The sequence below is a fragment of the Salmo trutta genome, chromosome 19, assembly GCF_901001165.1.
Source record: "Salmo trutta chromosome 19, fSalTru1.1, whole genome shotgun sequence".
NCBI classification, from domain to species: Eukaryota; Metazoa; Chordata; class Actinopteri; order Salmoniformes; family Salmonidae; genus Salmo; species Salmo trutta.
The window spans coordinates 21,874,352-21,891,587 of record NC_042975.1 but is presented as its reverse complement, the minus strand read 5'-3'; the positions used below and the strand labels follow the sequence as shown (position 1 = coordinate 21,891,587).

The 17,236-nt window shown below is 40.6% G+C and overlaps 1 protein-coding gene across 1 annotated transcript in view; it reads left to right on the top strand.

Annotated features, from left to right (window-relative positions):
- The window catches only part of LOC115154170 (opioid-binding protein/cell adhesion molecule), a 377,660-nt gene that overhangs the window by 35,709 nt on the left and 324,715 nt on the right, over positions 1–17,236 (top strand). The gene's annotated exons all lie outside the window — the stretch shown is intronic.

Below are 17,236 nucleotides of genomic sequence, written 5' to 3'. Positions count from 1 at the left end.
AGAGATCAGGGCCCAGAGTAACGCCGAGGTCCTTCACAGTATTATTTGAGACGACTGTACAACCATCCAGACTAATTGTCAGATTCAACAGAAGATCTCTTTGTTTCTTGGGACCTAGAACAAGCATCTCTGTTTTGTCCGAGTTTAAAAGTAGAACGTTTGCAGCCATCCACTTCCTTATGTCTGAAACACAGGCTTCTAGCGAGGGCAATTTTGGGGCTTCACCATATTTCATTGAAATGTACAGCTGTGTGTCGTCCGCATAGCAGTGAAATTTAACATTATGTTTTCGAATGACATCCCCAAGAGGTAAAATATATAGTGAAAACAATAGTGGTCCTAAAACGGAACCTTGAGGAACACAGAAATTTACAATTGATTTGTCAGAGGACAAACCATTCACAGAGACAAACTGATATCTTTCCGACAGATAAGATCTAAACCAGGCCAGAACTTGTCCATGTAGACCAATTTGGGTTTCCAATCTCTCCAAAAGAATGTGGTGATCGATGGTATCAAAAGCGGCACTAAGATCTAGGAGCATGAGGACAGATGCAGAGCCTCGGTCTGACGTCATTAAAAGGTCATTTACCACCTTCACAAGTGCAGTCTCAGTGCTATGATGGGGTCTAAAACCAAACTGAAGCGTTTCGTATACATTGTTTGTCTTCAGGAAGGCAGTGAGTTGCTGTGCAACAGCTTTTTATCAAGTTGTAAATTACAGTGCATGGAGAATGGTGACATTTCTGTTGAAAAAAATTAAGTAGATGCTTTTTCCACTTGTAATCGGTAGGTTTGCTAGACCTTATTCATGGTTTCCTTGCGCGTAAAGGTGGTAGAATTATTAGGGAACTAAGGCAAGGTCAGAATATGGCGTATCTGTACACTCACCTCCACCACACCTTAATTTATTCCACCTCCAACCAAAAGGAATAGCAGGTGAATAGCACTCTATTCTCATGCTTAAATTCATCAGAATACGCATAGAGAGAAAAGTACATAAAAAGGGAATTACATTCCATTTACACTTGCTTAACTCAGGTCGGAATCGGGCCCATAGTGAAGACTGGTGAACTGGGTTAGGCTGTTAAAGCTCAATAAATCAGGAAATCACAATGCTAATATCATAGCAAAACGTGGTTGACTTAAAGGCACTTTGCTCTAAATGTAAATAGTCAGTGTTATCCCCACAATAACCATACAAATTAAGAGAAGACAAACCAAGGTTATGTAGTGCATTGCATTTGAAAAAAGAGAATATTCAATGATTGACTGTTACTGGATGAATACAGATCAAATGAATGTCGGAGAGACAGACCGCAAGGTTTATACAAATCTCAGCTGTTAAAAGCTAAATGTTAGTCTAAAACAAATGTGAGATAATGTCTAGTGGAGATAAAGTTTATAAATTATCTGGCTGGGCTGATGAGACAGTGGATTGAGCAGCCGGATGGAACAGAGTAAATAGGCATTTTAATGTCATAGATTGTGCTGGTGGTAACTTGTGGAATAGACACCTGCTGGAATGCAGTTTCAACCAATCAGCATTCAGGATTTGAACCACCAATTGTATAACTTAATTTATTAGATCTCCACCCCCCAAACATAGAGGGTGAATAACATGCTATTCTCATGTTTAAATTCAAGGTCAGAATACGCATAGAGAGAATACGCATAGAGAGAAAAGTGAATAAAAAAGGAATTATGTTCCATTTACGCGCGCTTAACTCGGGTCAGAATTCCCCCTGAACTTGTGGCATATTCCGTACCAAACAAACTTCTCTTCACATCTATAAAATACCAACAACTGGGAACATAACGGCAGTATGGATATAACAGTCTGAAAACAGGACAGCTATTACTATTTATTGATGAAACAACAATTTCACGGAGAGCCACCCCTTACATCAAGGAGAACGCTCCCACCTTGGCCGACAGACCATCCTGCTAGGAATGTGAAACCTGCCTGGTGTACAAGGCATCACACAAGCAAGGTTATTCAAGGACACTATCTGGACTGGGCTATAAGGACTATTACACAATGCATCAACTAACGAACAGAACAGCCCTGTAGGTGGGCCTAAAATAATCTCAATTAGCAGCATATTCAATGGGATTTTATTTAATCAAGTGTTCTTGTATCACTATTCCAGTCATGGTTGATTTAGTCTCTGAGCTACCGAAACACAAACATTATTTGCCCTTTTGTGTATTTCAAACACAAAAAAATGACTTGTTTATGGCATTGTACTCAATGTTCTAGCATTGGGAGAAGTCCCATTTTTGGCCAAATCAGCTGTCTGTTTGTGTTTTCAGCTGTCAGATTGCATTTGGTGTGGTGTAACTTCTGGGGTTGCTTTCACAGACAGTTCACAAAGAGGCTCTGTGATTGGTGGAGCCGGCTGTTCTCCAGGGCGGTTATGTCATCCCTGTTAAAAGGAACATTTTCCATTGGGCAATGTCATAGTTGGGGGTTGGGTCTATGAGACCTTTCTGGGTTGTTGTCATGGTGTGTCCTGCCTCCACGACACCGCCGACTCACATTGTTGCACTAGCAAGTATTACACCATTATGTATGGACATGCACCATTAACTAGATTGAATTTGCCATGGATATGGCATTCACGCTATGTTGTGGCTCTTCACAAAATATATTAAGTATCAATTTGTGGTACATTTGGTCAGTGGTGACCTGTCATTTTGAACCCCACCTGCCTGTTTCGCATGTTATTTTGACATTAATACATGTTAGATATCATCAGTTGGCAAACAATTTAAAATGTTGAGTTAATAAAGCTGCATACATTTGCTTTCTTGAGTAAGGCAGCTCCAAAATGCAGGTGTTTCAGCCTAGCTCAGTGCTTTCTGTGGTGGTGGGACAGCCAGCGGAAAATACGGCGCGTAGGAGTTTGGTAATGTTCTCTAGTTATGCCGTCACCGCAAAATCTATGGGGAGAACTCAAAGATTCAAGTCCCTTGGGTGCTGCCATAGAATTACATTAGATGTGCCCATCCAAGAAGGCTCAAAGTCAGATAAAATGATGCCAAATCATGTCATATCTACCGCAGCTTTGATTGGACTGACCATGTCAACATTATACTTTCAAAATCTTAGCTAGCTAGTTAGCAGTCATCATCATGAATCAAGTCGACAATCTACTGGAAAATCATTTTCAATCCTTGTCATATGAAGAGAAATTATGAGAAATTATAGATAAAATGTATCGGTGCTCATCGGCCATTGGACATAAACATTATACAACAAGTTGGAAATCGCAAATTCCACAATGAGTGGTTTGTAAGTAATCAGTTTTTGCAAAGCAATCACTAGTCTGCTATTCAGTGGAGTGGGTGTGTGGTCCAAGTCTGGGTTTAATTTTTTTTGCAAGCTTAAAAGGATAAACATTCAATATTGGCCATGCTGTCAATCCAGCATGACTTCTGCCGTGTTCAAAACAACTGGAAACACAGAACTGGGAAATCACAGACTTCAGTGAGGTCAAGACAACTAGGAACTCTGAAAAAAAACAAGTTCCGACTGGCAAAATATGCTTTGAACGGTCATCCAACTCGGAAATCCAAGTTGGGAACTCTGGCCTTTTCTTAGAGTTCTGACCTGAAGATCACTGCATTCATGATTCAATCTTGTTTTTTTTCTGAGTTCGAAGTTGTGTTGAAAGCACCATAAATCCAGAGAATGCCAGACTTTGATGACAAAATTTGCCCACGAAGGACTGCCGCGCAAACTTCCTGTTTAAGTGAGCACAGCACAACAAGGTAGGTAAAAAAAGGTGTATGCTGCTGCATAAATTACGTGATGTGCCAGGGAGATATGTATACTGTAGCTAAGAAAGTTGTGTAGTAAGCTGTTAATACACCATGTGCCTCACCAGAATCATTTGGTCCCTTTTCCCTCATAACTTAGCCTACTGTTCTGACTTGGTGGTGCACATGTAGCCTATAGCCTGTTTTAGAGAAATGTCATCATCAAATATTGTAAGAGCTTTCATTGTCTGCTTATATGCCCCTTTATTTATCATATGGTTCTGACTTGGTGTACAGGGAGAATACTGTAAGATCGGCCCGTGTTCTGAATTCTGTCGGTGTACGTTTCAAAAGTGCTGAACAAATAGTTATATCGACTATGTCTGTCCTAGCTCACTCAGTAATGTCTTAATCTGTCACGTCCTGACCATAGTAAGATGTGATTTTCTATGGTAGAGTAGGTTAGGGCATGACAGGGGGTGTTTTGTGTTTTTCTATGTTTTCTATTTCAATGTTTAAGGTGTATTTTTTCTATTTCTCTGTTAGGGTTTTTTGGGTTGATCTCCAATTGGAGGCAGCTGGTCCTCATTACCTGTGATTGGAGATCATATTTAAGTAGGGATTTTTCTTCCTGGGTTTTGTGGGTGATTATCTTTTGAGTAGTGTTTGTTTCTCTCTGCGTCACGGTTTGTTTTGTAATTCAGTTATTTATGTTTTGCAAAGTTTCACGGATTTAATAAAATGTGGAACTACAACCACGCTGCACTTTGGTCCGATCCTTTCGACAGCCGTGACATAATCGAAATTACAGCTTGCCTCTTATCCTCTCGTCGTCCACTTATGCCATAGCTTGTACATCTCATTTGTCAGTAGAAACCACATTTGTTTAAGCAAGTCAGCCATATCAACTAGTTTTTTTTTAAAGGCAGTAAATTAGGCTGAATTAACTCTTTTGCTGCCAGACAAGGCACCGCTGATAGCCAGGTGTAGCAGTGGTAAGGTGTTGGGACAGCTTTATGTAGGCCCTAACAGTTTGTGGGCACCGTTTGGCACCGTTCTAGTGCAATTCATGTATTGTGATGTGTTGTGTTGTGGCTTTGCTGGCATGCCTCAACATTTTTTGGGTTTTGTCCCACTAAGATTTACACGTTAAAATCGCCAGGGCATAGGCCATAGGGCATATTGTTTATGGTCAGTGGTATTAATGATTAAGTTATTTACGCTGTTTTTCCGCTTTTTGGGGAAGCATTGTGGTTGATGACATTGTGAAAAGCTATTGAGCTATAACTTGGGCTAATGCCGGGAAAAAAAACAATTTTAAACCCGCAACAACTTTTCCATTTAGTGAAATAAAACACTGTACTGGTAAACCCAGTACAGACTGTAAAATTACTGTAGAAAAAAAGAACGGTGTTATTTTAGATGCAGTATTTGCTAGATACTGCACCCTAACTACTGTTATACTGCAGTGTACTGCACTCTGACTGTAATCTTTTTTCGTAAGGAAACACTGAACAAAAATAAAATGCAACATATAAAGTGTTTGTCCCATGTTTCATTAGGTGAAATTAAAGATCTCGAATGTTCCACACACACAAGAAACATATTTCTCTCAAATTTGATTACATCCCTGTTAGTGAGCATTTCTCTTTTTCCAAAATAATCCATCCACCTGACAGGTGTGGCATATCAAGAAGCTGATTTAACAGCTTGATCATTACACAGGTGCACCTCCACTAGAGCTATTGCCAGAGAATGGATGTACTGAAACAAAGTTGAACGTTTCCCTGTTCTTTCATAGCCTGCATTCTCACCAGACATGTCACCCATTGAGCATGTTTGGGATGCTCTGGATCGACGTGAACGACAGAGACAGAGCGTTTCAGTTCCCGCCAATATTCAGCAACTTCACACAGCCATTGAAGAATGTGACAACATTCCACAGGTCACAATCAACAGCCTGATCAACTCTATGTGAAGGAGATGTGACGCGCTGCATGAGGCAAATGGTGGCCACACCAGATAATGACTGGTTTTCTGTTCCACAACCCTACCTTTTTTTAAGGGGTCTGTGACCAAGAGATACATATCTGTATTCCCAGTCATGTGAAATCCATAGATTAGGGCCTAATTTATTTATTTCAAATGACTGATTTCCTTATAAGAACTGTTACTCTGTAAAATCTTTGAAATTGTTGCATGTTGCGTTTATATTTTTGTTCGGTATAGCTGCATACTTTTGTGTATTGTGAAGTGGATCCCAAACTGTCTAGAAAACGTATAGCGGAAATTGATGATCCTCGCATAACTTATATCAGTGATATGATAATGAGTTGAGTATTTCCATCCAAACAATTGGCATTCAGCTAACCGATCCTTATGAATCGCTCACCTATACAGACAGCAGCAATTGGGGTTTTCAAATTGAAGTGTGTACGTGCACTGTTTTTTCCCATCAGGAAGCGGTTGTTCAGCAAACCGGTCTCGTCTGCTGACGATACTCTCCCGGAGGGACACATTTTTCTCCATCTGGATAAGGGCCATCAAATTATCCCCAAACTTCATTTTCACAACCTGCTCAGAGTGCTTTGTCACCTGTAATATAATTGGAAATGGTGCGTCACTACTTGAAAAACTGAGAAGTCAAACACTTTTCCCATTACACTACACAGCTTTTTACCTTGTTTTTATCTTAAAAGCAAGATCCTTTTTTATAATTGGCAGCCAAGCAGCGATCATCATGTCACCAGCATCATTCAAATTATAACGTACCCTTGATATTTCTTGTAAATTTGCATGAAACTCATCACTGAGCACTTAACCACAGTGCGCTATGAAATAACTAACTTATTCCATCTGCCTATAAACTTAGCGCCGAGACCCCTAGAGGGCATAGTTCTTCCTGACGGTGTGTATTACCTCTAGGTGTCGACGCAATCAGCCCAGCCGGTAATACACTCATGTCCCGCGGCGACCAGTTGGTACATAAATGATCCTTCTATCAGGCTACAAAGGCATCGGTTTCCTTTTGAACTCGATTTAATGGAGGGCCATTGCATAAAAACAAGGGAAAATATGCATACTGTCTTAATAAATCACAATTTTCCTTCTGTACACAATGTCCAGAAGGCTAGCTACTTCTGGACATTGTGTACAGCAGGGGTAAATAACAGACGGGCGCAACCTGATTGGTTGAATGCTGTACACAACGCATTAGCCAGCTTAGCATGGTGGTGGAAATTGTATTTATTAAGACAGTACACATATTTTTCAACCTAAAAAAAATTCAGAGGCACACCATTAAAGCTAGTAAAGGACCACCTCCATGCTTTTGCAGCCTGAATGGAGGATGTTTTATGTACTCACTGGTCACGGGGGTTTAGGAGTGTATTGCCGGCTGTGCTAATAGCGTTGGGATGCCAAAGACCAGATAACATATACTTTGGCGAACAATTGGGCTACTATAAACTCTGCATGCTTTTCCATGTAGTGGTGGAGATAGTAGGCTATAACATCATCACATGACTCCAAGTTTGCTGCAACATTATGTTTTTTCAATAAAAATTTGCGCATAAAACCGTTTACACCGCAATCTATTTTACAGACCAAATGAATATCCCACCTTGTCAATCTGCATCAATCTGGAAAGATTCTGTACAGAAGAATGGTCTAAACTCCCTCTGTGTGTTCTCCAATCTCATGAAGTATTTTAGAAAAAGGCTCAGCGCCGTTATCCTCGCAAGGGGAGGGTGCCAGAGTATTGACAAACAGGACTGCCAATAATTTTGACCCAGATCTTTTTGCTCTCTGAGACAGTGTATAAGTATAAAGTAATATAATTTCCCTTTTTTTATGATAGCTCAGTATTATTTATTTTATACATACTTTTTTGCTCATCTTTATTAAGGGTGCCAATCATTTTGGTTGTGGCAGACTGATATTCAGATTCAGAAAACTTGAATGTCCTTAGAGAGTCAATTCATTTTGCAGCAGTCATAAAACATATCACATATAAAAATGTATAATAAATAGCAAAGGATATTTACAAGCAAGTAGGCCCAGTAAATTTTAATTTTTATTTTATTTCACCTTTATTGAACAAGGTAGGCAAGTTGAGAACAAGTTCTCATTTACAATTGCGACCTGGCCAAGATAAAGCAAAGCAGTTCGACACATACAACAACACAGAGTTACACAAGGAGTAAAACAAACATACAATCAATAATACAGTAGAAAAATAAGTCTATATACAATGTGAGCAAATGAGGTGAGATAACTTCTTATGGATGGTGGCAGTATTGAGTAGCTTGGATGACTGATGTGCCCAGAGTAAACTGCCTGCTACTCACGCCCAGAAGCTAAGATATGCATACTATTAGTAGATTTGGATAGAAAACACTCTGAAGTTTCTAAAATTGTTTGAATGATGTCTGTGAGTATAACAGAACTCATATGGCAGGCAAAAACCTGTGAAAATATCCAAACAGGAAGTGGTTTGTAGTTTTTCCAAGTGATTGCCTATCCAAACTACAGTGTCTGTGGGGTCATTTTGCACTTCCTAAGGCTTCCACTAGATGTCAACAGTCTTTAGAACCTTGTTTGAGGCTACTACTGTGAAGTGGGGGAGAATAAGAGCTCATTGAGTGAGAGGACTGCCAGCAGGGCATGAGCCTCAGCCATGCGTGCTCACGTGAGAGGTAGCTCAGTTCCATTGCATTTCTGAAGACAAAGGATTTCTCCGGTTGAAAATGTATTGCAGATTTATGATAAAAACATCTTAACTAAAGATTGATTCTATACATTGTTTGACATGTTTCTACGAACTGTAATGGAATTTTTTGAGTTTTCGTCTGACCTGCGCATCGTGAATTTGGATTTGTGAACTGAAGGCGCGAACAAAAAGGAGGTATTTGGACATAAAGGATGGACTTTATCGAACAAAACAAACATTTATTGTGGAACTGGGAATTCTGGGATTGCATTCTGATGAAGATCATCAAAGGTAAGTGAATATTTATAATGCTATTTCTGACTATTGTTGACTCAAACATGGCTGATATATTGTATGGTATTTCTGTAAATTGATGTGGCTCTCTGCAAAATCACCGAGTGTTTTGGAGGTAAAACATTACTGAACATAACGCGCCAATGTAAACTGAGATTTTTGGATATAAATATGAACTTTATCGAACAAAACATACATGTATTGTGTAACATGAAGTCCTATGAGTGTCATCTGATGAAGATCATCAAAGGTTAATTAATGATTAATTATATCTCTATTTCTGCTTTTTGTGACTCCTCTCTTTGGCTGGAAAATGGCTGGGTTTTTTTGTGTATAGGGGCTGACCTAACATAATCATATGGTTTGCTTTCGCGGTGAAGCCTTTTTGAAATCAGACACTGTGGCTGGATTAACAAGAAGTAAAGGTTTAAAATGGTGTATAATACTTGTATGTTTGAGGAATTTTAATTATGAGATTTTTGTTGTTTTGAATATGTCGCCCTACACTTTCACTGGCTGTTGTCATATCGATCCCGCTAACGGGATTCCAGCCATAAGAAGATAAGGGAGGTAAAGGCAAAGCAAGTAAAACACTGGAATGGTAGATTTGTAGTGGAAGAAAGTGCAAAGTAGGAATAGAAAAAATGAGGTGCAAAGGAGCAAAATAAATAAATAAATAAATACAGTAGGGGAAGAGGTAGTTGTTTGGGCTAAATTATAGATGAGCTATGTACAGGTGCAGTGATCTGTGAGCTGCTCTGACAGCTGGTGCTTAAAGCTAGTGAGGGAGATAAGTGTTTCCAGTTTCAGAGATTTTTGTAGTTCGTTCCAGTCATTGGCAGCAGAGAACTGGAAGGAGAGACGGCCAAAGGAGGAATTGGCTTTGGGGGTGACCAGAGAGATATACCTGCTGGAGCGCGTGCTACAGGTGGGTGCTGCTATGGTGACCAGTGAGCTGAGATAAGGGGGAACTTTACCTAGCAGGGTCTTGTAGATGACCTGGAGCCAGTGGGTTTGGCAACGAGTATGAAGTGAGGGCCAGCCAACGAGAGTGTACAGGTCGCAGTGGTGGGTAGTATATGGGGCTTTGGTGACAAAACGGATGGCACTGTGATAGACTGCATCCAGTTTATTGAGTAGGGTATTGGAGGCTATTTTGTAAATGACATCGCCAAAGTCGAGGATCGGTAGGATGGTCAGTTTTACGATGGTATGTTTGGCAGTCCCGCATGCGGGATCAACATCCAGCATAAAATCATTTCGCCATATTCATAACTGAACAATAGAAAAATGTAATATATATATTTTTTAAATATAGGACTATTTTATATCGTTTTATAGATACACCTCTCCTGAATCGATTTCAAAAAGGCTTTACAGCAAAAGCAAAACATAATGTTAGAGGAGTATATCGTCAAAGTATTCACATAGCCATTTTCCGACCAACCACATGCATCACAAATAACCAAAAAACAGCTAAATGCAGCACTAACCTTTGACAATCTTCACCAGATGACACTCCTAGGACATCATGTTACACAATACATGCATTCTTTTGTTCGATAAAGTTCATATTTATATATAAAAACAGCATTTTACATCGGCGCGTGACGTTGAGAAACTATTTTCCCTCAAATGCATCCGGTGAATTGGCGCTACAATTTACTAAATTACTATTCGAAAACATTTTTAAAATGTAATATTGTCATTCAAAGAATTATAGATTAACATCTCGTGAAAGCACCCGCATTGCCAGATTTAAAAATAACTTTACTGGGAAATCACACTTTGCAATAAAAGGGGATGCTATACTCAGAAAAATAGGCTAGCGTTACAGGTCTGCGCCATCTTGGAACAATCGAATATCAAATCTACTCTTGTATACTATTGTAAATATTCCCTTACCTTTGATTATCTTCATCAGAAGGCACTTCCCGGAATCCCAGGTCCACAACAAATGTAGTTTCGTTCGAAAAAGTTACTAATTTATATCCCAATAGCTTCTTCTTGTTAGCGCGTTCCCGAGGGCTACTAAAAATGTACCGTCGTGCGCGGGACTTCTCTTCACGAAAGTGCAATTTTTTAAAATTTAAGTTCCTTCAAACATGTGAAACGTTGTATAACATAAATCTTTAGGGCCTTTTTCAACCAGAGCTTCAATAATATTCCATGGGGACGGTTGCATTGTCTTTCAAAACGTTTCGAAAGGGGAGGGTAGCCAGGGGAGCCCGCGTCATAATGTTAATGGCCCTCCCCCTATGACCACGTTCCACAGACTCTCATTCGGTCAGTTCGTACTGTAGAAGACTCAAACCACTTTGTAAAAACTGAGGACATCTAGTGGAAGCAATAGGAAGTGCTCAATGAACCCTAACTCACGGTGTGATTTATAGGCAAAGTGCTGAAGTTGAGTCCGCAATTCAGAATTCCACATCCTGTTACAATCTGTCTCGGGGTTTTGACTGCCATATGAGTTCTGTTATACTCACAGACACCATTCAAACAGTTTTAGAAACTTGAGGGTGTTTTCTATCCACATCTCCTAATTATATGCATATCCTAGCTTCTGAGTTTGAGTAGGAGGCCGTTTAAAATGGGCACGTATTTTTTTCAAAAAATCGCTGTAGCGCCCCCTATCCTTGGCGTGCGTCAAGAGGATATGGGGCTTTGGTGACAAAACGGATGGCACTGTGATAGACTGCATCCAGTTTATTGAGTAGGGTATTGGAGGCTATTTTGTAAATGACATCACCGAAGTCGAGGATCGGTAGGATGGTCAGTTTTACGATGGTATGTTTGGCAGCATGAGTGAAGGATGCTTTGTTGTGAAATAGGAAGACAATTCTAGATTTAACTTTGGATTGGAGATGTTTGATGTGAGTCTGGAAGGAGAGCTTACAGTCTAACCAGACACCTAGGTATTTGTAGTTGTCCACATATTCTAAGTCAGAACCGTCCAGAGTAGTGATGCTGGACGGACGGGCAGGTGCGGGCAGCGATTGGTTGAAGAGCATGCATTTAGTTTTACTTGTATTTAAGAGCAGTTGGAGGCCAAGGAAGGAGAGTTGTATGGCATTGAAGCTCGTAAATGAGCAGGAGCCCGCTAGCACTATGGAACAGATGTGTGTATCATGTATTATTGTGTTCCTCGTCACAACTCACTAGAGAGAGCAATGGCAGTGAGTGGAGTAAACTTGTACTCTACATCAGGGAAGCTGTTGTAGAGAGAGTCCAGGTCCCCTGCCAATGGTGCTTATAGAAAGAAGGACATTGGCACGTCCATTTCTCCTTTGCTGTCCGACCGGATCATGCTCAACCAGTGAAACAGTGACATGCATAGGTGGGAATGCTTTGGGGTATTTTCTACTGGTCAGAAAGACTACTTTGTTCTCTAGTCTGCAGTCAGCCTTTGTTTATGTCTCATTGTCCTCTATCAAGCATACTGTGGGCTGGTAGGTTGAATATCATCTTCAGAACATTGTTATAGTCTTTGTTCCATTAGTTTAATTAGTAATAAAGCTAACGTTACAACTAAATGGGTATTAGGCCTTAAGCACCATAGTGGATATAGTCTTCAATCTGTGCCCACCTTTGACAAAATCTGAATGACTTGCAGTGATACATTTTATGCATTTCTTTAAATGTATAATCAAATCAAATCAAATTGAATTAGTCACATACACATATTTAGGAGATGTTATTATGGGTGTAGAGATAGGTTTGTGTTCTTAGCTCCAACAGGGCAGTAGTATTTAAAAATTCACAATGATACACACAAATGTTAAAGTAAATGAGATGCCCATTTTCAGCAATCATCACTTCAGTGTTCCAATGGAATGTTGTGTTAGCTAATCCAAGTTTATCATTTTAAAAGGCTAATTTATCATTAGAAAACCCTTTTGCAATTATGTTAGCACAGCTTAAAACTGTTGTTCTGATTAATTAAAGAAGCAATAAATCTGGCCTTCTTTAGACTAATTTAGTATCTGGAGTCTCAATGTCAACAGTGAAGAGGCGACTTCGGGATGCTGGCCTTCTAGGCAGAGTTCCTCTTTCCAGTGTATGTGTTCTTTTGCCCATCTTAATCTTTTCTTTTTATTGGCCAGTCTGAGATATGGCTTTTTCTTTGCAACTCTGCCTAGAAGGCCAGCATCCGGAGTCGCCTCTTCACTGTTGACGTTGAGACTGGTGTTTTGCGGGTACTATTTAATGAAGCGGCCAGTTGAGGACTTGTGAGGCATCTGTTTCTCAAACTACACACTAATGTACTTGTCCTCTTGCTCAGTTGTGCACCGGGGCCTCCCACTCCTCTTTCTATTCTGGTTAGAGCCTGTTTGCGCTGATCTGTAAAGGGAGTAGTGCACAGCATTGTACGAGATCTTCAGTTTCTTGGCAATTTCTCACGTGGAATAACCTTTATTTTTCAGAACAAGAATAGACTGACGAGTTTCAGAAGAAAGCTCTTTGTTTCTGGCCATTTTGAGCCTGTAATCGAACCCACAAATGCTGATGCTCCAGATTCTCAGCTAGTCTTAAAATGGCTAATTTTATTGCTTCTTTAATCAGAACCACAGTTCTCAGCTGTGCTAACATAATTTCAAAAGGGTTTTCTAATGATATATTATATTTATATATTATAAACTCTGATTAGCTAATACAACGTGCCATTGGAACACAGGAGTGATGGTTGCTGATAATGGACCTCTGTACGCCTATGTAGATATTACATAAAATAATCTGCCGTTTAGCTAGCTACAATAGTCATTTACAACATTAAAAGTGTCTACCCTGTATTTCTGATTAATTTGATGTTATTTTAATGGACAAAAAATGTGCTTTTATTTAAAAAACAAGGACATTTCTAAGTGACCCTAAACTTTTGAACGGTAGTGTACAGTTGTAAGAGTCAAGCAATGCAATGATCCTGGATTGTGGATCATTTACATAAATGGCTACTAGCTGCTGCCTGCTTACTCAGTTGCATGCTGGTATGTGCTGAAAACAAATTAAAATTGATATTAATCCGAGATTTGTTGAAAGAGGGAAAGACCATGGTAATGAAACAGTGCAGTAGAATATTAATGGAGCATTACCTGTTTCTGATGCCCACATACACTCGGTTGCATTGGTAGTGTCTTTGCATACAATGCATTTACACAGAAGTAATGCCGGGGATGAATTCCTTACCCTGATTTTTCTAGAAACTACTATTACAGGTGAATGTAGGAGATGTAAGATCTAACTAAGGTGAATCTTAACTTCCGCTTAAGTAACATTTTCACTTAGGTTCCCATTGACATCAATGTATGACTTAATGAAATGTGACTTAAGTGGAAGTTAGCCTTTTAAGTAAGTAGGTACTAAATAACTGCTGTGAACAAAGTCTAGCATAACCTGCTAATATCAAGCTCCCGACGATGTCAATGAAAGCCTCATGCAGACTCCCGCAAAGTGTTAGCTTTCAATCAACTAGTCTTTTCCACATCATCTCCTATCCCCTTGTTATCAGCTTTCCTTCTTCAAGGGATCGTCTGGGGTCCTCCTCTCAGTTTAAGATTCCTTTTGAGCATGAACCCATTAATTAATCATAACACCACAGACAGAGGTGGAGGAGAGCTTGGAGAGAGAGAGGGGTAGACCGATGCAACAGAGTTTTCTCCAATGACAATAGACCGCTGTGGAGTAGCAGACAAGTGTACTGTGAGGCCTAGACATACACAGCATAAGTTGGATGGTTGATGGCTTTCACGGAAGGTGAATTTGTGGCCATTCATTTACATGGGCCTGTGTCATTATCCTCTATGTCAAGGCTGTCATGATGTATTGCTGTTCAGTAATGGTATACAGTATACTTATGTTGTTGTATTTCAAATGACATGGCTTTGTCCTGAAGTGAGGGTAGTTGTTCACAGAAGTACAGTATATCAAAGTTGGAAGGAGCTTTTCAAAACTCAAAAGTATTCAGAATTTGTAAGTATTTTGCTTGGAAAAAAGACTTTCATTCCAATGCTTTATACAGTAGCTAATGAACTGAATACACTCTCTTTATGTCTGAGGTTTTGGAACGAACTCTACCCAGCATTCATATGTAAAGTTGTTAAGTCTAAACTGTTCAGAAAATGTATTTTAGCCAACCTCATAAGTAAGGGAAAACCAATTAGGTATTAGATCTTGACTACGCCAATGACCAAATGCATCTCAAAGTCTAATAAAAGCTGACATCTAACACCCTTCAGTCTGGAACGCATCAAGCGCGCCAGACTATGTACACTGCTCAAAAAAATAAAGGGAACACTTAAACAACACAATGTAACTCCAAGTCAATCACACTTCTGTGAAATCATACTGTCCACTTAGGAAGCAACACTGACTGACAATAAATTTCACATGCTGTTGTGCAAATGGAATAGACAACAGGTGGAAATTATAGGCAATTAGCAAGACACCCCCAATAAAGGAGTGGTTCTGCAGGTGGTGCCCACAGACCACTTCTCAGTTCTTATGCTTCCTGGCTGATGTTTTGGTCACTTTTCAATGCTGGCGGTGCTTTCACTCTAGTGGTAGCATGAGACAGTGTCTACAACCCACACAAGTGGCTCAGGTAGTGCAGCTCATCCAGGATGGCACATCAATGCGAGCTGTGGCAAGAAGGTTTGCTGTGTCTGTCAGCGTAGTGTCCAGAGCATGGAGGCGCTACTAGGAGACAGGCCAGTACATCAGGAGATGTGGAGGGGGCCGTAGGAGGGCAACAACCCAGCAGCAGGACCGCTACCTCCGCCTTTGTGCAAGGAGGAGCAGGAGGAGCACTGCCAGAGCCCTGCAAAATGACCTCCAGCAGGCCACAAATGTGCATGTGTCTGCTCAAACGGTAAGAAACAGACTCCATGAGGGTGGTATGAGGGCCCGACGTCCACAGGTGGGGGTTGTGCTTACAGCCCAACACCATGCAGGACGTTTGGCATTTGCCAGAGAACACCAAGATTGGCAAATTTGCCACTGGCGCCCTGTGCTCTTCACAGATGAAAGCAGGTTCACACTGAGCACATGTGACAGACGTGACAGAGTCTGGAGACACCGTGGAGAATGTTCTGCTGCCTGCAACATCCTCCAGCATGACCGGTTTGGCGGTGGGTCAGTCATGGTGTGGGGTGGCATTTCTTTGGGGGGCCGCACAGCCCTCCATGTGCTCGCCAGAGGTAGCCTGACTGCCATTAGGTACCGAGATGAGATCCTCAGACCCCTTGTGAGACCATATGCTGGTGCGGTTGGCCCTGGGTTCCTCCTAATGCAAGACAATGCTAGACCTCATGTGGCTGGAGTGTGTCAGCAGTTCCTGCAAGAGGAAGGCATTGATGCTATGGACTGGCCCGCCCGTTCCCCAGACCTGAATCCAATTGAGCACATCTGGGACATCATGTCTGGCTCCATCCACCAACGCCACATTGCACCACAGACCGTCCAGGACTTGGCGGATGCTTTAGTCTAGGTCTGGGAGGAGATCCCTCAGGAGACCATCCGCCACCTCATCAGGAGCATGCCCAGGCGTTGTAGGGAGGTCATACAGGCACGTGGAGGCCACACACACTACTGAGCCTCATTTTGACTTGTTTTAAGGACATTACATCAAAGTTGGATCAGCCTGTAGTGTGGTTTTCCACTTTAATTTTGAGTGTGACTCCAAATCCAGATCTCCATGGGTTGATAAATTGGATTTCCATTGATTATTTTTGTGTGATTTTGTTGTCAGCACATTCAACTATTTAAAGATAAAAGTATTTAATAAGATTATTTTATTCGTTCAGATCTAGGATGTGTTATTTTAGTGTTCCCTTTATTTTTTTAGCAGTATATATTTAAACTCTACTGTTCTTCCCAAAATACTCTGAGTCCTTAGATGATATCGGCACTTGACCTTGTCAAAGACAAGCTTTCTCCTGAAGGTGACCGCTTAGAACGTTTGGAGACATCACTTGTTACTGAGACCTGTCATGGTTGTCAAAAGTGGATTAATTAATCATGTTTGATTGGAGACATCTACACTGGAGGGGGTCGTGATTGGTGGAGGTCTGAAGCACCAGTGGCACGCAGCCAAGTACTCACTGGAAGTTACAGATGCACCGGAATGTGGTTTATTGTGTCGAGAACTTAGTTTTAACATGGCACATTAGGGGGTGAGATGTCTGTAACCTTGGCCATTCAAAGTTTGATAGTTTGAGAATAGATATATTACATATATTATGACTTTACATTTTCTATGACCATGGTCTCTATTCAATTGAACCCACATAGCTACAGTATATGTACACTGTAGCTATTTTCTCCATGGTCTAATAGAATACTGTTTTAGTCTTTGAGTTTTTGTTTATAGTTTTTAAAGTTTTATCTTGTACAGTCAAACGTGTATATTTCGACTACCAGGTGGACTTCCCACACAGGTAGATGTGTCCATCTTTCAGAATTACAGTA